Genomic DNA, 22,933 nt, shown 5'->3' with positions numbered 1-22,933 from the left:
GGCGAACTGATGGCGGAAATCCACTGGAACAACCACTTTGACGCAAGGAAGGCCAACGATCGCCAACGGGACCTGTGCCGATCAAGGGCGAACCTTCCAACACGAACATCACCGGAATGCAGGCTAAATACCCCGAAGAGTCGAGCTTCGCCTTCAAGCTGAAAAAGAAGCTTTAGTTCAACTTCACCAGTCCGAACCAAAGCCAAGAACCGAAAACCGGCAAGGTCACCCGCAACAACGAGGTCACCAACATCAAGCTAACCGGGAACAAGGTGGTGGCGGCCCGGCTCAGCGGCCGCATCGACTTCCTTCGGCTCGAAACGTACACCCAGGGTCGGCAGATCGACTGGGGATTTACGTCCGCGTACCGTCGCAGTAAGTTTTATCAACTCAATTGTTTAAGGATCATTTTTAAAAACTTCCAATATTTCCAGCGCACATTCGCACCGGTTCGGCGGGTAGCTTGAGCATGTTCCAGCAGCCGAACGGTTCAGCCAACGTTCATCACACCTCGGAGGAGAAGCTGCGCTGCATCCTGGAGATTCACCAGCAGGGCCACCAGATGCCGGTGACGTGTCTGGAGGACCACACGGTCACCAGCTGCAGTTTACGCTGCACGGTCACTGCGGGCCGAGCTCGTGTCGTGGCCCGTTCGAACCGCCAATGCCCAGCCTCGGCCTGTGCCTCGGCCAAGGGCTACCGCAAGCTGCGCGAGTATGAGCAGGAAAAGTTCCTGAACATAGTCAAGCAGGTCTAGGAAGCCGGAGCAACGCTCGCAATCTGGCAGAGGAGAATGACGAGGGGAACGACGAGGCGAACCATTTACTGCCGGCCGTTTGGTAAGCGTGCACTAAGCTCGTATCCGGGAATGGATCTGTAATCCTCCAGTGGTTGTCAGTCGTTAGAAATGTCAAGCACCAGATTAGTTTGCGGAATGGCTTCTCCGTCACAGCTGACGGTTTCCATGCGAAATCGACCAAAAAATTATGATTTTGAACCGGACCATTCCCGATCTTCATAAAACTTGCTGGATCGTTTGTCCTACTCAAATCAACAACTCCTGTGCACTTAGTTTGGTAATTCACAATGGCATTTGAATTTTAGGAACGTTTTTAGTTTTAAATTATTTGTAATTACGTTTAATTTGAATAAATCATATCTTTCGAAGGAGATGTTAAAAAAAATCGATCGAAAGTGTGTTTTAACGGAAATCTTGCGCTCTTTTCAATGAAAATATTTCCAAAAGACTAAACTTTCATTTTCGATCAAAAAACGGCCAAAAATCAAACTTTTTTCGAAAATCAGGCTGAATACACCCTTCGATTCAATTTTTGCCATTACCATTCGAAAGAGCGGACATTTTCCTACTTTTCTTCCATAGACACCAAGTTGGAGCGATAGCGTTTTCAAGTAGTTTTTAAATAAAAACCTTTTTTTCGTTTTTTTATATTTTTTCCAAAGAGCTAAATTACATGATTTATGGCAAATTTTATAACAGATCCCATTTTTAAACATGAAACAAAGTTCTGCTTCCGTGTTTTTGAGTTTTTTCTTGAAGTACCGGTTTCAAATACATATAAAAGGAACGAAATTATTACCAAAGATAACCAAACAAGGTGCACTTAAAATAACATTTCCTGAACCACTTTTGTTATGGAAAAATGTTTATCTCACTCGTCAGTGTTGTTAATACCTGCAAAATAGTTTAATTTTTCCTAATTTTTCGGGTTATTAGGGTGGTTCCTGTCGCATCAGGGCGGTTCAAAGATGACAATTTTGAGTATTTTTTTAAATAATCATTGTCAAACGCCGTTTCAATAGAACTCATGCGTATTTTTCCTTGAAAACCTTTCTTTTACAAACCGGATAACTATAGTTGGTTGAAACAATGTCAAGTAAGTCGAGGTTTTTGAAATATTTTTTTTTTTTTGCAAAATCGCCGTAGTTCCCAATAGTTTTTTTTTCCTATTTTATGACAAATCAAAAATTCTGGGTAGGATTTAATCTTATTTTAATTGTAGAAAAAAAAACACGTTGACAAATTATTGAACATCTTACAATATTCTGCTTAGGACTTAGATGTATTGTTGAATAAAAATGTTGTATTTACGGTGTTCCAATACAACAATTTCCTACGCAAACAGCATGGCCTAAATCTAAAGTGCTTGGATTGGCTTCTAATTTTCGGAATTCTCTACCCAAAATAGTTTTATACATAATTTTTGTTAGGTCATTAGGGTGGTTCCTGCCGCGTCAGGGTGGGCCATAAAATGGGAATTATGGCGATTTTGCAAAAAAAAACAAATTTCGAAAACCTTGACTTACATGACATTGTTTCAACCAACTCTAGTTATCCGGTTTGTAAAAGAAAGGTTTTCAAGGAAAAATAAGCATGAGTTCTGTTGAAACGGCGTTTGACAATGATTATTTAAAAAAATACTCAAAATTGTCATCTTTGAACCGCCCTGACGCGACAGGAACCACCCTAATAACCCGAAAAATTAGGAAAAATTAAACTATTTTGCAGGTATTAACAACACTGACGAGTGAGATAAACATTTTTCCATAACAAAAGTGGTTCAGGAAATGTTATTTTAAGTGCACCTTGTTTGGTTATCTTTGGTAATAATTTCGTTCCTTTTATATGTATTTGAAACCGGTACTTCAAGAAAAAACTCAAAAACACGGAAGCAGAACTTTGTTTCATGTTTAAAAATGGGATCTGTTATAAAATTTGCCATAAATCATGTAATTTAGCTCTTTGGAAAAAAATATAAAAAAACGAAAAAAAGGTTTTTATTTAAAAACTACTTGAAAACGCTATCGCTCCAACTTGGTGTCTATGGAAGAAAAGTAGGAAAATGTCCGCTCTTTCGAATGGTAATGGCAAAAATTGAATCGAAGGGTGTATTCAGCCTGATTTTCGAAAAAAGTTTGATTTTTGGCCGTTTTTTGATCGAAAATGAAAGTTTAGTCTTTTGGAAAAAGTTCAAGATGGTATGTCAGAGACATAACCGAAAGACATAGGACAGTACAGGGCCTTAAATTTTTATTAAGATTGCTGATGTTTTCGGATTGATAGTGAAATGTAAAACCAGATTATTTTATTTTGCTTGATTGGAAGATTGCAGAATAACTCTTTCGTGAATGTTTTGGTGGTCCTGAAAAGGACCGTTTAATTTTTGCCCTGGAATAAAGAAATGAGATTAGGTTTGATCCTGGCTGGGTCCATCAGCGGTGTTCCAAGAGGGCGGGGGGATGGTTTCCTGTTAATAAACAATTGATGATGGTTGACTGAATAATTAAATACGTTAAATATATGAATAAAGTGGGAAGCAGACGGCGTGGCTGGAAGGGGGAGGGAAAGAAGGGAGGGGGGGGGGCGGTTGTTTGGTAGGTTTTAGTGTGTAGTACAGTATGTTTTCGGATAGATAGTGAAATGTAAAACCAGATTATTTTATTTTGCTTGATAGAATTGTTGCAGAGTAACTCTTTCGTGAATATTTTGGTGGTCCTGAAAAGGACCGTTTAATTTTTGCCCTGGAATGAAGAAATGAGATTAGGCTTGATCCTGGCTGGGTCCATCAGCGGTGTTCCAAGAGGGCGGGGGGATGGTTTCCTGTTAATAAACAATTGATGATGGTTGAATGAATCATTAAATAAGTTCAATATATGAATAAAGCGAGAAAGAGAAGGAGTGGGTGGAAGAGGGGAAGGGGCGGTTGTTGGGTAGTGTTTGGTTTTAGTGTGTAGTACAATATTGTTCTGCTTCTTAAAGTAATATTTACATTTCATTTGGTTCCTGATGTAGTGATGTTAATGTTTGGGGGGAGGGGAGGGGTCAGTGTGTTTAGTTAGTGTTTACAAAAGTTTTCTGGTATACTTAAATTAATGAGTTTACAGTTCATTTGTGAGTTTGTGTTAGTGTAGGTGTAACTGATAATTTACATTTCAATTTCTTCTTGTAAAATCCGATGATAATATCGTCGTGTCCGGCTTTGAACGTTTATGGATCAATGCAACTGAGATGGCTCGGGTTCTTCAGTTCGTAGTACAGACAGCATGGGTCTGTGGTAGGAAAAATAGCATACATACCGCGAATTGCTCGCCACATGTATGCCTCTGGTAAATGTGAGATCAAGGACCGTTCCACGATTTGTGGTCGTCTGTCTCACGTCGTTAGCTAAGGATAGTTGGAAGTGCTCGCCCATAAACTTAATGAATTCGACATTTTCTCGTTTGGAAACGTCGACATTAAAATCACCGGTTACTACCATTGGCAAACCAGTGCGGGCAGTCTGGAGCAACTTCCGTGCCAAAAACCAACCTTTCTGCTTCAGTGTGGTTCCTGGGATGATGTACACCGAGAACAGCAGTACCTCAGTGCCCATCACATCCACTGTAGCAGCGCAAACGTCACCGTATTTATCTGCCACACCGAAAAGTTCGTCTCGATCTTGACTCACCAATTCGGGAGTATACGGGACTGCCATGCTGGTTTTGGTCGTCGTCTTTCGATAAATTGCCACACCGCCAGATCTTGCGTCATCCCTTTTGGACTGGACAACACAAGTGTAGCCTTCAATCTCGACCGAGGAGTTATCATCCAACCACGTCTCGCTTAGGGCCAAGTAGTCTACACTGGTCAGTATGGAATCGATCGATATATCCTGGTGATGAGCGCTCAAGCTTTGGACGTTGATTGTCATCAGGGTGCATGCTGGTCCACTACTCGCCAACACCTCAGAAAAATCGTCTCCGATCGTTCGATAACGGTTATTCCTCAAGCGCTTGTATTCGTCCCGCAACTCACGCATCGCTGGAGAGTTGTTTGCCTTGGCGTGGTGGAACACAGGCTTTTCCTTAGACGGATCTAGGGAGGGATTGTTCGCGTATGTCAAGTAGAGTCCTTCCAGCGAAGTAACCCGTGACAAAGCAACGTACACCAGCCTTTGCTCCTGCGAGCGACTGTACTGGTAAACGACCTTGGAGAAAGTTCCACCTTGTGACTTGTGGATTGTCATGGAACAGGCACTCGCAATCGGAAATTGAATCCGCTTGCATTTGATCGTACCTCCAAGAGCGATGTTCACGTGCTGCTTCGTGATGGGGGTCCAATCCTGCTGCAGGAGATGGGGTCGGGCGTTAACGACTGCCTGCGCCTTAGATCTTGCAATGGTTCCGATTTTCTCCGTATCGAATTGCAACCAGAGTCTGTAGATCACTTCTTCGCCGGCGTCGTTTTCCCGCATCTCCACATACTTCAGCTCGCCGATTGCTCCGTTTACCAGATTATCATCGCCATCGATGTTGGTAGTGATCATGTAGGGCTTTCCAATGCAAAAACGAACCATATATGGCAGCCCACTCGTTTGGGCTGTGCTCATTTTATGTAATTTCGTTCGTGCACTGGTTGCCTGAGCGGATGTGCTGTGACCTGTGATCATATCGTCGGCAAGACAGTCCAGACCCTCGAGCCCACTCAACGCTTCTCTGTTGAATCGATCGACATCAACGTTTTGATGGAACAGCCAAACGGCGTTGGGAGCTTCCCGTTGGCAGTCCTCCACTGACTTGAACCGACTCTCGATCAGCGTCTTCTGTTCATCCGTCAGTTTCTTGCCTTCGCCAATCGCGGTGAGGATGGTGGAGAACACCACATCGGTCTGACGCATGACCTGATCCAACTCGTACAGTCGGATGTAATCCCACAGCCAAGATCCACCAATCGAATTCCTCGGAGCCTTATAGATTGGTAAAGCATTGACTGGATTCAGCTGATGTAAATCTCCGGTAAACGTAACGTCCTGGTCAGCGAATGGGTGAAGGTAATCCAAATGAATATCCTGCAAACGTATGTGCATTGTTCTGAAGTTACCTGCGCTAAGCATACTAACTTCATCTACAATGTGGAGCTTCACGTTCCGGAATTCATTTCGGTACGTCTGCAGCCATTCAGGGCTAAGCTTTGAGTCACTCTGGCGCGATATTGCAATGCGGTAGGCACGATGGACCGTAACACCGTCAATGTTAACGGCGGCTTTGCCTGTCGACGCACATGCAATATACGCGTTGTTGCGAGAGTTGTGACCTTGGCTGTACCGGTTATAGGTTTCCATCATCAGACGCAGTGTGAACGTTTTACCACTACCCGCTGGTCCAGTCAGGAAGATCTGCATCGCTGGAATTTCAGGATCAAAGCTCGTCAGTCGATGGATGATGTGGAGGATCAACATGCGCTGCTTCTCGTTAGCCTGCCGCATCCAGGCACAGTAGTCAGCTTTTGGCATGACATTCGAACGTTGTTTCACAATCGCTCGCAGTGCAGAAGTCGGCAGGTTTTCGATGTCATCGTTGTTTGGCTGCATGTCGATGCTCCTCACGTACTCGTTGTGCTTCTCCGTGGCGGCTCTCTCTTGCTCGCCATCGCCTTCCTGTGCGATTATTCGGAGGTATTCCTCAACGGTCTGCTCCAAATTCAACTCACAATCGTATTCCTTACGTTTCGCGATGAGCTCTGTCTCATGCGAATCGTACAATTGGAGGAATTTGTTCTGGTCCAGCAGGTCGACTCGTTCATTCCGGAACGGCAAAAACAGCAGCACTGCCTCTCGCTTGTACTCGACCATTTCGCTCATCGGGTATCCTCGCCATCGCAGGATTTTGGCAGTGCCTCGCAGCTTGTAGCTGTTTTTGGTGCTTTTCATCGGTGCATACCATGCGACGAAATCAGCCAGGCACACATCCTCCAATCCATCGCGGTCCTCATACTTCTGGACGATGTTTCTGGTCCACACGTCCGTTGAGTCGTCGTCGAGTCCCTCGTTGTCCATCTGCTGGTGTCGCTTCCGGCATCGGGTTCTCTCATTTGGCCACATTGTCGGCACAAATTCGATTTTCCGGCTTGCTTCGGACATCGGTAACCGGAGCAAGATCCACGCTGCTTCCTGTGAGCACATCTCAACACTGTTGAGTACTCTCACGCCCAACTTCTTCAGCAAGCCTTGATAGTCGTAGTCGGGATACTGCTCCTGCAGCTCGAGAAGCTCTCGGTGAAACGCGCTGATGCCTCGATTTGTCTTGTTGACGTAATCAACCAAATAAGAGGCGCACGAGTACTCGTCCATGATGAACTGCAGGTCACTGTTGGAACGAAGTACACCGCCAATCCAAACGTTGAATGGATTCATGTAGAGCTGATTCATCGGACGCTTGAAGAAGAACGCTGGTCGCTGTAGCCATGCACGAATCACTTCAAGGTAGTATTCCTCGGTACACTCACAATCGGCCAGAAAGTCTTCGAGAGTTTCGAAAGTCTTCGTTTCCAGAATCTCACGAAACTCGAGAGCACGTTTCTTCAGTGCAGAACGACGACTGTCATCAGCCGGAAGGGGCACCAATACCCGATCCTCGTTCATCGGCCAGTACGGTATGTTGAAACGACAACGTTTATCGTTGTGTTTGTAACACGTACGTGTGTGAGCGTGCTCTTGCTTCTTGCCAAGCAGTGGTCCCAACCAACGGAAGGCATCGATGGAGCAGAGAGTGTTGATCATTTCAATGGTGGCGGGCATGTCCTCGGAAACGTCCTCACGAGGATCGTTTGCACACCAGAGCATGATGTGGGCATGCGCGCTACCACGTTGTTGAAACTCGATCCGCTTGAAATAATCCACAACGTAGTATTTACCAAATGGACTGAACCGTTTGGACTTCAAGATGCGCATTATGACGTCAACAAGCTTGTCGATGTATGCAACACACGTCACAGGATCTTCAACGACCAACTTTGCCTTTTGAAACGCGCTTAACTCCGACAGCGGGTCGGCCAATTCAAGGTCATCGTAGTCACTGGACAATTTGTGCAGCACCTTCAACAGTTCTTCCCATTGAGTTTCACTGGCGCTCAAGGTGAGAAACATTGTTGGTTTACCCAACTGTCGAATCATGGCGAAGAGGTCCTGTTTGCGTCCTTGCCAGTACTGCACAGAGTTCGGTATCCCTTTGAAGAAAGCCAAGCCAATCTCCATCATATTCCTCTGGAACTCTGGATCGCTGAGCTGGGCACGTGTGACGTTATCTGTTCCCACAGATTTGAAGTGGCATTTGAGCCCTTCAATCATACGGCAGTATAACACCTTCATGGCCATGGCCAGAATGTGATCTGGACGAGCACCCCGCCTGTCAGCTCGCCTAGCTTCACTGCTCGCCTTGTTGAACACAGTAGCTTGTACGCCTTGCTTGATCGTTGTCGGGAACCCAAAGTATATGTCGGGATTACTCAACTCCTCGGCATTCTCATCGTACAAAATACTCGAGGGCATTCGGTTCATGGTAGGGCAAAGCTCCAGGTACATGTCTTCGTTCCACATCGCAGTTTGTTGCATGCTAGCCAACAGCTCGGCTTCATCATCGATGATATCCAGTGGCATTGCTTCTTCCGCCCGCGAGGGACCCTCCTGTGGATCTGCTCCGAACGCATTCAATCGTTCTTCGTCAAAAGTAATGCCCTCACGTTTATACAACGGAGTAGTTACGAGATACTTGAGCCAAGCATAAACAGTCCCCTTGCAAACCCACCCCGAGTAATGGCTCGATTTGTGTGCAGTGTGCTTCTTGAAGCTCACATTAATCGCACAGTCATTATCAAGATCGCGAGGAAGAACCCGAACCATCTCCTCAACGTCTACCGGCACATTGATCACCTGCCCAATGATACCATAGTTGCCCAAAGCATGACACAGACGACGAATCACCAGAAAGATGAAACGGGGAGAAATCAGCCGCTTGCTGATCATATCCAGTTTGGGAAGACCCGGTGGTATCGGCGGGTAAACAAATCCGTTGCTTTTGGACAGGGTTGGGACCTTTCCACGATTCAAGCTGCTGTTGCAGGTTTGGCACACCATGAAACCTTCGGTTGAATCAAAGTCGCCGGCTTGTACCAGTACATTTCCTCCAGCTTCAGTGATGGGCTTCAAGTCGTTCTTGAACCAAAGTCTGTCGCAAACGCTGCACACAGCACCAAACGAGTTCTCAACGAAAAGCTTACGGAACTCAAGAGTGGCCCTGTCGTAGTTCGGTTTGCTTGCATTGCGAGGACCTGGCTCTGTGAAACACGATAGAGTTGACCCAAACCTCGAAAACTTCGCATAAATTCAAAGACCTACCCTGGCTTGCCCCATCTGAAATGCTATCCGACTGACTTGGTGCAGAATTTGATGGCACTTCTAAAAAGTTATTTTGCGTGTTTAGTAAATTTTTCACAATAACACAATGTGTTTAACGTCTCACCTTCTTCATCAATCTGCTCCACCGGATCATGGAGGCTTATTGCGTCTGCCTCCATGGGCGGAGAAATCCCTAAAAAGTTGCATATATATTTACTGTGAGAATTTGAAAATTTAAATGAAAAATCGCATAAACTTTGCATTATTCATTATAATTGCACTCTCAGAATTCCCCCTAAAAGGTGCTAAAATCTGTTCACAAAATTGGTATGCCTCTCAAGTTGTCGGTTCGTACTACACTAAAACTAAAACCCCCATTTGCGTTATTTTATTTGGGGACATAAACGAGGAGAGTGCGCACATTGGGAAGCGTTATTTTGTAGTTTAAGTTTGGAGGTTTCTTGTTTTTGAGTTCTGGCACAAATGGTTTTGAGTTTAAATCAGGGTGCGTTAAACTAGGGATCATTTACCGGGGCAGCATAAAACGGAACTCTAGTGTATTTGAATTTTTTCCTTTCGCTGAAAACTTAAGTTTCAATTTTAAGAATGAACGCAAAAGCAAATTAAATTTAATTCGTTAAATTTTGTTGATATAGAATAACCCCAAAAATTATAAGCAAATATTAAACGCAAGCCAACTGGTTCTAACTTCATCAAACATTGATCACGTCAGAACTTACCGTGCACGGGATTTTCCGCTACCAAATTGTCTGCGAGTCCCCGTCCACCACGCCGTCGCCTTCCAGCAACGAAACAATCATCCGTGGTCTCGCCTCCTTGGTCGCTCCGACCGAACGTATTTTGTCCAGTCCGCTTCCTCCTCTCCCGGAGCCGTCTCATACGTTCGGCAGATGTGCTGCCAGACGCATTTGACCCGCCCGGGTTGCCTCCCTCTCGTCCCTGCCTCCTCCGCTTTCCGATGTTAGACACCGACGGTCCAGCACCAGAATCATCCTCCCCGTGCTCTCCACCTCCTTCAGCAGCTCGCTTCCGCCCCATGCGCTCAGCGTTGTCCACTGGCACCGCGGCAGGCTCATCCGCCAGCTGCCTCTCCTCCTCTCTCTGCTCTCTCTTCCGCTTCCGAAAAGCCGCATCGTACACCTTCTTCAAATGCCTCGACATCTTGCCAAGCCAACGTTCAGTAGGGTTTGGAAGCACAAAATGATGTGCGATTAGGTACTTGAATCTTACATCCCAAGAGGGGAAGGCCAATGCTTCGAACCCAATTAGCGTGTAGCATCAAATTTTGTTTACAAAATCTTCAGGGATGCCACTTCGTCATTTTCAACTGTCTGAACAAGTTTGGTGAAAAAGTCTGTGCATGTATGTTTACTTGTCGAAAAGTTCTTCGTCAAAAATCCAAATAAATCAACCTGAACACTATACCAAATGAGTCTTTAAATAAAAATATCATGGCACTGAACAATAAGTTCAGATCAATATTTGCACTAAATATTTGTAAATGGAAACATTACTAAGCATGTGCACCTCAAGTTAGGCGTAAGCTCAAATGTCTGTAACCTCAGACAAATCTGTATATCTGGCTTCCCTGCCATTGCGGGCATGAGCTGTTTCGAGGTGTCAAACTCGAAGTTTGTTTTGTTTATATTTTCTCCCCCGAAACCACGGTGGTATTTGTGATTTACGGTGAGTTGGACCGGCGGAAGGAACGGCGCGGAAGATAACTCGGCTGGTGCGTGTCGATTCCAATCGCTGCTATCGGCTGGTGCCCGGTCGAGATCCGGAAAGCTTTTTCTGCACCTTTTGGTGCTCCGGCAGGGTATTCGTTGGTGTGGAAATGATTGGCAGAGGTGTTGCGTTCACTTGAAATTCAGCGGGTGGAACCGGTTCGCCTACGGAACAACGTCACGGTGGTTCAACGTTTCATAGTGTGTCTTCAACACGGCATTACGTTGCCTAGTGCCAGCCGTACAAGAATTGTTGAACGGTAGCGCTGAGACTCAGATGGCAGTGGGTACCCGGTCCAGATCGACCGTTTCACAGATGGAACCGGTCTTCGGATGTTAATGGAATCATTGTCACCGGACTTTTGCCGTCTGCCGCTTCCGTCATGGTGAATATTTGTGGTCCTGTGCAGAGGCACAACCTGATGTAAACAAGAGCCAATCCACATCGGAACATTTAACGGCCGGGTCGCCGGTGGCTCAGCTACCTTTGCCAAAGAAGCTTGAGAATAAAGTCGGTCGGAAATATTACCGGTGGTGGTGGGTTCAAGTTCAGCCTCAATTTGTCCAAAACGATCCCTTCGTCAAGACTCACTCGTGGCTGATCCTGTGGGCAAGCGGAAGGCTCGATCTGGACCTGGTACCCGCTGCAATCTATCCAAGTCTCAGCGCTGCCGCCAGCGATTCTTGTTCGGCTGGCACTAGACAACGTGATGTCAACCGTGTTTAAGGCAAACTACGAAACGTTGAACCACCGTAACGATTTCCGAGACGGTGGTCCGTTTCCACCTGCTCCTGAATCACTATGAACCCCCCGTTTGTGCCGATCAGCTCCACGCTAACGAACTAGATGCAAATACTAAAATGGCCTGCTGGAGCACGAAACAGTGCAGAACAATCTCAAGGATCTCGAAGAGAAGACCAGTCGATATCAGGAACGAAACGTGACTCTATTCTCAACACTTCTTCTTTTACCTATTTGAATTCTCTCTTCAACCTTTATCATAAAGATGTCCCACTTATCCCGCCAACCTCGGGGTGCATAATCCGGCCACGGTCTAGCTTTCTGCTGAGGGTCGAGCTGTCCTACAGGACCATGTTACCTGCCTAACTTCTCAACAAATCAAGCGCGAGGAGCGTGGTCCACTTGTGATGTGGTACAAAATTCAAGAGCTGCTGAATCGCGGAAGCATCGGCATTAGCGTGCTGTTCGTGCCTAACGGACCAGCTGAACTTCATCTACAACGATCACAGCGGTCATGTTTTCGGCTGTGTTCAATTTTCTAACACACCTTCGAACATGGTTACCATTGGACTGCACCACGTCTCGCAGGATATGCTGAACCAGATTTGCCCCGACGAGCACGATTAGGCTGATGCTGGAGAAGATTACTCTATCATATAAGGTATGTTTCAAGAGTCGTTTTTTTAATTTTTCCGTAGAACCAAACCATTTAATCTGATTCTTTCCCTTAGACCACAGTCGTCGATTTCGCCGAATGCCTGCGCAACCCACACCACCTTGAGATTATGCTCACTTGAATCAACAGCTAGATGTTCTTATCAGCGAAACTGCAACACTGCAGTTCAGCACCTAGAACTTCGCATCGAAAAGCAATTATGTATGAAAATAATGATTATTTAAAAAAATACAAATAAATTGTTTAAATAAGCTGGTGCAAACATAAAAGGTGGATTCGTGAAGCTGGGAATAAGAATTTGGTTTCGGTCGTGCCAAGTTGGCTCGATTTTTCTCACTGGGTTAAATGAATTTTTGTTCAAGAAAATAGGCATTTCGATGCCTCTTTGCTCTCTTATGCTAACTAGATAGGAAAACCAGCAAGCTTAGTACAAGAGAGCACAGAGGCATCGATTTAGAGATTACAAAGAGGCATCGATTAGATTAAATTAAATTTGCTGTCTACTGATAACTTAAAGTCGATAATTTTTAAGACTGTTTCGTGACAATTTGAATGGCCCAGAAAAGGGCCGTTTGTTTTAAGATTTGTGTGTGCGATGCCGGTTTAGGCCCACATTAATCCTTGGTATGGATCGCACACAGGTTCGTGTCCTCAAATAGCCCAACCAAGTAGGCTTCGCTCGGTTCCTGCCTCTCGAAGTCCTGGGCTATTTCACGCACCAGCCGCCGGAAGGGCAATCGTTAGCATCCCGATGAGACTTTCTCCGGTGGCCCGCGTTCTCTTGCGGGCTGCCTTCGTGGCGAACTGCTAACGCGGGGACTTTCCTCCGGTGGACTTGCGAGCGGTTTGCTTGGTACGGTTTGCCATGACTTGCTGCTGCTGCTGCCGCTACTACGATAATTTTTGAATGGGGAATGAGGAGAAAAATTTATAGAAACGCCTTTTTATAACTTCACGACGAGGTGAGCATCCGTCCACTTCCAGTGAGAGAGTGAGAGATAAAAGCTGAGAGAACAATTAAGGGGAGGTAGCGCAAGAAGCCATATATAAGAAAATGACAAGTTTTCATTTTTTTCAATCATTCCCCAACTATCGGACGAGCCACAACACAGCAAGGAGCTGACTCGATATGACTCGACGTGGCCGGGTAGGCAAATGGGATCGAAGAGAAGGCGCTAAGCGGCATCGTAAGGTTCTTCGCGGCAACATCCAGGGCATCAAGCTGGCCACTCTCCGTCTGGCAACAAGGTGGCGTGAAGCGCAAATCTGGACTGGTCTTCGAGGAAAGACGGGGTGTGCTGAAGGTGTTTCTAAGAGAAGACCGTCATGGCCATGGACGGAGCAATTCAATACAAAACGGCCCTTTTCAGGGCCACAAAATCTATCACGAAAGAGTTTATCGTCATTCACGCAAAAGCTACTTTATTATCTCAATTTCCATACAAACAACCACCCCCCTCCCCCTCCAAGGTGTCCACGTGGTTTATTTATGTCCAATATCCTAGCTAAAGCAATCTAGATTGGTATTTTTTCGGTTCTGACCTGGAACCGTGCTGCTTTGTTTAGCAGCATTCCTCCCTAAATCAATGTTTACATGAGAGAGCAAATTATTCAGCTCCTCGTCCTTCCGGGTGGCGTGGAATGATTTGCGCATTCGCAGCGAACTCGAGAATTCCCATCTTCAGTCAGTCAGAAACAAGATCATCCTCAGTTTCCTGGCTGACCCGGCTGTGCAGCCTGGGGCCGTGACCAATTACACGAGCCCGTAGTAGATTCGTTCTACTAATTCATACAACAAATTTCACAGTCTATGTGGTTAAGCGATTTTACTCCGATGTCTAAAAGCTGTCTCCGCTTGCGATTTTGCTCGTCCCCGGGTGTATCTGTTGTTGGTTGCCGTCTCTGATAGCATTTTCAGGGTACGAATTTAGATACATCAATCGAACATCCGTGGAAGGGAAACTCGACGCATCGAACCCAATCAGCGTGTACCATCAAACGGGAGTGTGCGCGTGTGTGTGTGAACCCGAATTTTGGCACTTTTCTACGGCATTCGCACACAATTTGCCTTCTTCGTTATTGCTCTCCGACTCTCTCTCTCTCTCTCTCTCTGAAAAAAATAAAGTTGATTTTCTGGGCAAAGGTTATCCATAATCATAGAAAGCAAGAAATATTTTTCGCGACAAAACTTGCAAGTTTGGCTCGCTTTGTATGCGTTTGTGTGTTTGTGAGAGAGTGTGAGTGCGCAGACAAAGTTTGTCCACAGTCTAGAAAGCAAGAATGATTCTTTCGGGACCAGTTTGGTGGCCTTGAAAAAGGCCGTTTGTTTGAAAATTTGTCCTTTGGTTTACTTCCCCAGCAATCCAATCCGATGAGTGATGCAAGCCGTTTTCCACTCCTGTTGCTTTCCCCGCGATGCCCGTCAACAGCTATCGAGTGGGCAGTAGAATTATTGCGGCTGAAATCCTTCTTCAGCAAGAGAGAATTTGCGTTGCTGCTGCTGGTAGATGTTCACCCGTCCGCGGCTCAGAAATTATGAGCCGACCCGAGTTGTTCAGCATCTCCGTGGCAACTAAGTGGAGTGGAGAGGGTAGCACGTAGTTTTATACTTCTACCTCGCCTCTACTTCCCCTCTTTTAACGATCGTCGACGGCCACCGCTGCTGCGGTGATTTTCCCCTCAAAATCGTTCGTTTTGTTTGCAAATTTCAAGCATTTTAAAATTGAATTGTTTGAATAGTTATACTATTGCGCCAATACTGAAAATTTTATAGAAAATTGCTGAATGTTTTCCGAATCGAATGGTCCAAAAATTGTGTAATTTCAATGTGTCTGGATAAAGATATTATCGTTTGAAATAACGTTCGCCAAATGTGACGCTTGGGATCGAAATTTTGAACTGGCCCCCCAGTATAGTAAGTAAAGACATAGTCCTATGTCAATATTTTCATTGAAAAGAGCGCAAGATTTCCGTTAAAACACACTTTCGATCGATTTTTTTTAACATCTCCTTCGAAAGATATGATTTATTCAAATTAAACGTAATTACAAACAATTTAAAACTAAAAACGTTCCTAAAATTCAAATGCCATTGTGAATTACCAAACTAAGTGCACAGGAGTTGTTGATTTGAGTAGGACAAACGATCCAGCAAGTTTTATGAAGATCGGGAATGGTCCGGATTTTGAGTGGTCGATTTCGCGTGGAAACCGTCAGCTTCATCATGTCTCTTTTCCTATTTCAGATTCGGGTCCAGCGGAGTACTCACCGGTTTACAGCCGGACATGCCAAAGCGATTCAGAAGATCCACGGCTTACTTCGGTTGGCTGATCTTCGTGATTCCCTGCGCTTGTACTACATCTTGAGCCTAAGGAAGTGCTTCGATGGTCCCACATCAGACATCTGAAAACGGCTCGACAGACCACAGGGGGGCTGGGCTGGGCGCCAGAAAAATCCTCATCGTCCTCGTCTTTGGTCAGCTCTGCAGCGAAGGGCAGTCGTCCAGAGTCCACGGCGTCGTCTCCGTCTTCCGACAACTCCAGACGGACCAGCGATGAGCTCTTCGTCACCCACATCAGCAACAGGCTCTTCTTCAACCGATTGGTATACAGCAGGTTTCTCGTACTGGACCATCTGGTTTGGTGCTTCCGCTGGTGCATCAAGGTGGACCACTCGAACTTTCGGTTGATCGCGTCGGCGCTCGTCAAACACCACATCCCGTGATGTAAACAGTAGGGTGGCTCGACATGATCGGCATGATTCCTGTTTCATTTGGGCCCCCAAACAACCCCCCAAAATTTGGGAGCGATTGGATTTGACCAAAGCAAAGCAAAGCGATTCAAATTTTTATGGAAATTTGTTTGGGAAAGCCTCTTTTTTTCATTTTGATTTTTATAATTTTCATTTTTCACTCATTTTGAAAACTAACACCGTAGAAGTATAGTCCTGAATGTCCCCTAAAATTTTCCCGAAGAAAGTATGGTCTTATTTGAAATGTGATACGGAAGAAACCCAGATAGCGCACAGGTGGATTCCCAAGAAAAAGTGCGGCAAACTGGATGCCCGAAGTGAGAAAATCAAACGGCTATCGCATCTGGGATCTCCGCAAGAAGAAGCTGATTACTAGGGAGGCTTGAAGTTGTATGGGAAAATTTTAAAATGGACTAATAAAAATGGACTAGACATGGATTGACACCCTGTAGATGTGCCACCCTGTCTTCTAAACATGTCAAAATTTCTTGTAATAAGTAGCTTAAGAACTTTTCCTAAGACACCAACGCTTTAAAGGGTCACATGTAGAAGTTAGGGCTTAGTTGACACTTGGTTGACACCCTGTAGATGTGTCACCCTGCATGTCAATAATTTTAAATAAAAGCTACCTTCATATGGACAACTTTTCCAGAAGCAGGACAGGGCCATACTTTCTTCGGGAAACTTTTTGAAGACTTTCAGGACTATATTTCTACGGTGTTAGTTTTTAAAATGAGTGAAAATGAAAATTATAGAAATCAAAATGTAAAAAGAGGGGTTTTCCATACATTTCCATACAAATTTGAGTCGCTTTGCGGAAAGCCGGGTCAAATCCAATCGCTCCCAAATTTTAAGGGGTTGTTTGGGGGACCAAATGGAGCCAGAAAATGCCTGTTCTAATTGAATTAGTCTACACTCAAACCCCGATGGTTTGACATCAACTGTTGTCAAACGAACGGGGTCACTTTTTAGTTTGACACCCCTTTTACACGGAGTTTACACAAACTACCAAACGTTTGTTTTGATAGTGTGCGTAAGCGTCGTGTAAAAAGTGACAGTTCGTCACATTTTAGTTTGACTTTGACCAACCAACGGGGTACAAACTAAAAAAGTGTCAAACGAAAAAGTGACCAACGACCGGGTTGAGTGTAGTTATTTTAAAATTTTCCCATACAACTTCAAGCCTCCCTAGTAAACAGCTTCTTCTTTCGGAGATCCCAGATGCGGTAGCCGTTTGATATTCTCACTTCGGGCATCCAGTTTGCCGCCCTTTTTCTTGGGAATCCACCTGTGCGCTATCTCGCTATCTGGATTTCTTCCGTACCACATTTCAAATAGAGTTATCTAAGCCCGCTCTTACGCACACTAGCACGCCATTTGTTTTGCTGGATGGTACAAAATTTAACCTCAATGTTTTTCGTGTACGTACACGCAATACATGCGCACGTAGATAACTCTATGGCTTCTTCAATTCCAGCGCCGACGTCGGACTCAAGGTTTAGTAGGTACGACGCAGTCAAAACCGCATCGCCCCACATCGATTTCGGCAGTACCGAATCCAGCAGCATCGCGCGTATCTTGTCTGGCAAAGCCGATTCAACCGTTCCGAAGCTCCATTCTGTTGTGGACTGTACGGCACCGTCGCCCCCATGCAGATTCCCTGGATGCGGCAAAACTTGTTGAAAGACTTACTTGTGTACATTCCACCATGAGTCGCACCACTTTCACGCCAAAGATTGCCGTCACACGAGCGTAAAACTCCTGGAACTTTTCAAGCACCTAATCCTCCGACTCGAGCAGGAACACCACCGCAAAATGGTTGAAATCGTCTAACAACGTGACGAAGTAGCGCTTGCGGCCCATGTCGACATTGTGGGTGGCCCGCAGACATCGGAATAGACCAGCTCTAACGGCCGCGTTGAGCGTCTCCCACACGACTTGCCGAGATGAGTCCGGCCGTAGTCGGGCTGATGCCGGTGAATCGTGGCGGCGTCGGCAGCGAGGCCGGTGACAAACAGTCCGGCGAAGGCGTTGGTCCACCAAAGAGAAACAAGTGCGTCGTCTGCGCGGTCACCTTCCAGCGCAGATTGAGCATCTCAAGACGCATATTGAGCGGAAGAAGGTCACCAAGCAGGAGACGCAGTCCGCTCACGGACAAGTTCTCCTGCCAGCTGGAATAGCACATACATCACTCCCAGGATAAGCCGTTTGAGTGTAACATTTGCAGGTTGGTTTCAGTCGTATCAGAGTCACTAATTTAGCCCTTTCCCACAGGTATCGGTTCGAGTTCAAGGGTCACATGCTCCGTCACAAGGCCAACAACCACCCGGACGAGCTTGCAGCCGAAGAAGCCGACGCGGATGAGCTGCCGGCGAATGATGCTGCAGAACTTCCCCGACACGATGGAGGATACTGTTTGACGGCTCGAACCTGGAGTTGGTGCTGGAGGACAACTTTGACCGTGATCTCGACTTTAGCATGCGCTACAGCCAACCGCAGGATACGTCGTCTTCGCTTCCACAAACCAGGAGAAGTCTTCCGACCGGTGGCGTTGGTAGCGACAGTTCCGTTTACGACATGGCCGAACCGGGCGCCTCGACGACCCAGGCCATGGGCAAAATCGTGTGTGAGCTGTGCAAGAAGGATTTCCTGTACTCGTACAACCTGAAGCAGCATATGCAGCTGCACCACGCCAAGGAGAAGCCATTTGAATTTTGGTCTGCTTAGCAGCTTGGCATACTTAACACACGCAGCGTTCTGGCCAGTTCTTGAAGATTATACTTTCCACCATTTCGTGCTTCCAGAGGTTTCTCAAGTTCGCCTCTCAAAGGTGGCCAAACCGACAATGCCACAGCTCGTAATTGTCGTTCTTGGATGCCATCGCAGTAGCACGTGTGCCACCAGCTCCGTCGTTCCGATAAACATCCAACGCGTACAATTGGCCAGATCGTCGTCCGCGGCACAGCACGCGTCTACTTGACTGTAAACGATACCGCCAGCAATCCCCACTGCCATGCTGATGTTTTCGAGGAACCGCACGGAAAACAAGTTAAACTGCAACTCCGTCACGTACAGCCCGTCGTTCACCACAGTTTTTAGAAACTTCCCTTTCATCAGCATCTTCACGCGCACAGTGCCAGCAGATTCTGCAACCAAAGTTTGACCTGATTTAGCCACGGCAATCCGCACATTCCGGTCCAGTGGTCGAAGATCCTCCTGCATAAAGAACAGCTCTTGCACAGATCGAATGGAGTCCCGTAGTTCGGTCAGTTACCGCTTGGGATCTCACCAACATTTGTAGCTTTTAGCTATTCGCGATGTCGACTCTGTCGACAATATCTAGAACTCATCTCCGGTGACTCTGGAGACAGTAAAGAAATTGCCGACCGGCTCGATATGCAACTACCTCCGTCGCCGGCTTCAAGCACTTGCAGACACCGATAGACCTAACAACTTGCACAAACAGCGCTAATGGATGACCCCCAAGGACGGCTAGGACGAAAAGAAGGACGAGGAGCAGTGGCTGCTTAAGTAAGATTTATCTAGGAGCGACATGAGTTCTTATCGAATCTAATATTATATCTTTGTAGGGACGTCTTCGTGGAGGACGTACGGTAGTCACCATCGGGCGCGTGGCGTAGACTAAGCGGCGGTCAAGTTCCCACTGCTGATTCCGGAGGTAGAATAAGTTTGACAATGTGTTCCCGACGGATATCGGGTCGTTCATGACCACCTCACCGTCGAACGTGTTGCCATCGCTTGGAGTGGACTTTATGTCGCATTTTGCGTTGGTCGTGCTGGCCTCCGAACAGCAGATACGTTGTGGTGGAGTTTAACAGTGCGGAAACGATCGTGAGCAAGTACCAAAATACGAAAGAATACAAAAAAAAAAGAAATATGAATATGTAAACACAAAATACATAAAGCTTTATTAAGACAACCGAATAAAATGAAAAATTGTTACAATTAATTCAAGGAAATTGTAAAAGAAAAGCAATAAAACGATATTTCTTCATAGGGACTGTCCATTAATTGTTTTAGCTTTGTGTCTTTTCTCCTCGAGTGGGACTGAATGGCTACAGAGAGCTTGGCGGACGGCGGATTTGAGGTCGTGAGTGAGCCAGCGGGAACCAGTATCACTACTAGCTTAAGATGAGCATTCCGATCCCGGCTTGCAGTTGGTGGCCGGTTCGGTATTGGAGGCTGCACGTTATGCTCTGGGCGGGGATGACCCCGTAGTTGGCCATCACGTCCTCGTGCTTGTTGGTCAAGACCTGGGTGTAGAGTTGGTGATGTTGATGGAAGAAATTGGGAAGGTTTGGTTGTTTTTCTGGATCAAGGCCGAAGCAATGAGAGTGCTCAAATTGATTGGATCGAATTTGGCGATCAGTACGGGCGGGTCGATGGCTTCTCAAGCGCCTGTTTCTGCACAGGAGATTCCGAGAGTCATGGCCGCACCATAGTGGACGTGCGCATTGTACGAGCAAGCAAGCAGTGAAACAAGAGATGGGTACGAGGAACAACTTGCGAATCGCTTGGTTATTTTCGGTTCCTGCTACCGGAGGACTCCGCGACCAGGTCTTCCATGATTGGAGCATCGTCCCGTGACTAGCGTGGATCAATCCGAGAGCGTACAAACTACATCCCTCGGAATATCCGGGGTTGCTCTGAATAAAAAACTGCAACTGGGGACCATCCATAAACCACGTAGGCGCTTTTTCGAAATCTCAGACCCGGAACGCCCTGATACAGCCCGACTAGGCAGCGAAGCACCGTGTTGCGGAAGGCGGGGCATTGGATTAGACGCATTGTGACATAAGACGGAGTTTGCCAAACTGCTGGCGACGGACAACTTGGTGCAATCGCGGATTCCGTGCCGGGGTGGAAAGTTCATCTTTCTATTTAATTGACATTTCTCATTTAGCAAAGCAAAAAGTTTCAGAAGGAGGTTTTTTCATAAAAAAAATAAAGCGAGTTCGAGCGAGTTCATAGTTTAGATTTTATTTACGAAAAAGAAGAATCGAAAATTAACGCTGGCCTCCCTGATCACCCTGGCCTCCCTGGTCACCCTTGCCTCCCTGGTCACCCTGGCCTCCTTGGCCTGCCTGGTCACCCTGACTTCCTTGGCCACCCATGGGGTATTGCCCTCCCTGGCCTCCTTGCCCTCCACCCATAGGGTATTGGCCTCCACCCATAGGGTATTGGCCTCCACCCATAGGGTATTGGCCTCCACCCATAGGGTATTGGCCTCCACCCATAGGGTATTGGCCTCCACCCATGGGAAATTGTCCATACGGCCAGTAAGGCATCATTGATTGTGGCACATAAGGCATGAAGGACGGGAACGGGTACTGCTGCGGAGCAGCCGGTTCCGGGATCGGAAGACCTTGCGCCGGCACGACTGGCCCTCCAACCGATCCCGGTCCACGTGCGTCCGGCATCTGCAGCGTTCCGGAGTCAGCTTTTACGACCGGAGCAGTAATTGCAGCCGTGCCAGCACCGTTCTGTCCCGCGAGCGCTCGAAAACGGACCAGGTCTTCCCTCTCCTTCTTCAGTGCTTGGCCGTTTTGGTTTAGCCCGGCCTTGACCGGGTTAATCCCCGTACTTTGTCCGTACTGGTCCTGCAACTCATAGAGGCGCCTTGAGGACGCAAACAACGGGTCCAACAAGTGTCTTGCGACCGTCGTATGCTCCGGAACCTGACAGAAGCTGAACGGCGACAGCTTCTTTTGCCGCTCTAGCTTCCTCAGCTTCTTCGCATTGCTCAGCAACTCGTAGAGCTCGGCCACCGAAATACTTAAAATTCCGGATCTGGACCCGTATCCATATCCGTCTCGGGATCCATAGCCGTCCCGGGATCCATATCCGTCGCGGGATCCATGTCCGTCCCGGGATCCGTAGCCGTCTCGGGATCCGTAACCTTCCCGCTGGAAGCGGCGCCGAGGCGGAGTCTCTCGATCGGAGTCATCCGAAGCCGAACTCACTGAAAAAAAGAAAGAAAAATTAGAATTAGAAAAAAAAATTAACATTTTTTTACGATAAATTTTTGAAAACTAGCTCAAATCGCGGAAAAAATAAATAATCAATACTTACTTTTAGCAAAATCTCGATCTTCGTTAAAGTTGGCGATGAATTTTACGGTGGACTGCGCTCGGTGGCGGTTGGAACGAAAAGAATGAGTCTGGTTTGGCTACCCACTTTTTCAAAAGGCTCGAAAAGCTAAATGTCCTGCAGGGACTAACGATCCGTTAACAAAATCTGTACTGCCAGTGATGCCAATACTAGTACCTTATTATTTTGTGAAAAGGTTCAGGTCTTCGCTACTGAAATTGAATTGATTGAAATATTTCACATCCCTGATTGATAAGGATCGGTCGCTATAGCTACGTACGTCGTTATTCACGATTAAAAGTTCCATAATTACGCGAAGCATCAAAAAATGACATTTTCCTTCAAAATCAATGTGATGCGTTGATTTATGCCTAGAAATGCTAAAAGAACCTGTCGGGTAATCATTTTCTGATACCCAACAAGTACCAGCAAGCCGTTTGGTAGTGTGTGTGAACTCCGTGTAAAAGGGGTGTCAAACTAAAAAGTGACCGCGTTTGATTGACAACAGTTGGTGTCAAACCATCGGGGTTTGAGTGTACTTGCAGAATTGCAGAATTTCTGCAGCTACATAAGCTTGTGCATAAGTCACTTTTTTGCCAGTATCAGTAACTTTATTGCAGCACGTTCCCGTATTATTTTTTCAAATAATTTCAAAATATTTTTCAAAAACTGGTTGACAAAAAAAGTATCTAAGTAATGATTGCTGGAGGTAATATTTCCATACCCGAGTCCATACC

The 22,933-nt window shown here is 46.3% G+C and overlaps 1 protein-coding gene and 1 pseudogene across 5 annotated transcripts in view; one reads left to right on the top strand and one right to left on the bottom strand.

Moving 5' to 3' along the window:
- The window catches only part of LOC120419640 (longitudinals lacking protein, isoforms A/B/D/L), a 428,218-nt gene that overhangs the window by 297,865 nt on the left and 107,420 nt on the right, over positions 1-22,933 (top strand). The gene's annotated exons all lie outside the window — the stretch shown is intronic.
- On the bottom strand, positions 12,396-13,460 carry LOC128092474 (histone H3, embryonic-like; annotated as a pseudogene).

Source organism: Culex pipiens, chromosome 1, assembly GCF_016801865.2.
Source record: "Culex pipiens pallens isolate TS chromosome 1, TS_CPP_V2, whole genome shotgun sequence".
Taxonomy (NCBI): Eukaryota; Metazoa; Arthropoda; class Insecta; order Diptera; family Culicidae; genus Culex; species Culex pipiens.
Note: the sequence above shows the minus strand (reverse complement) of the source record. Positions and strands in the feature narration are given on the sequence as shown.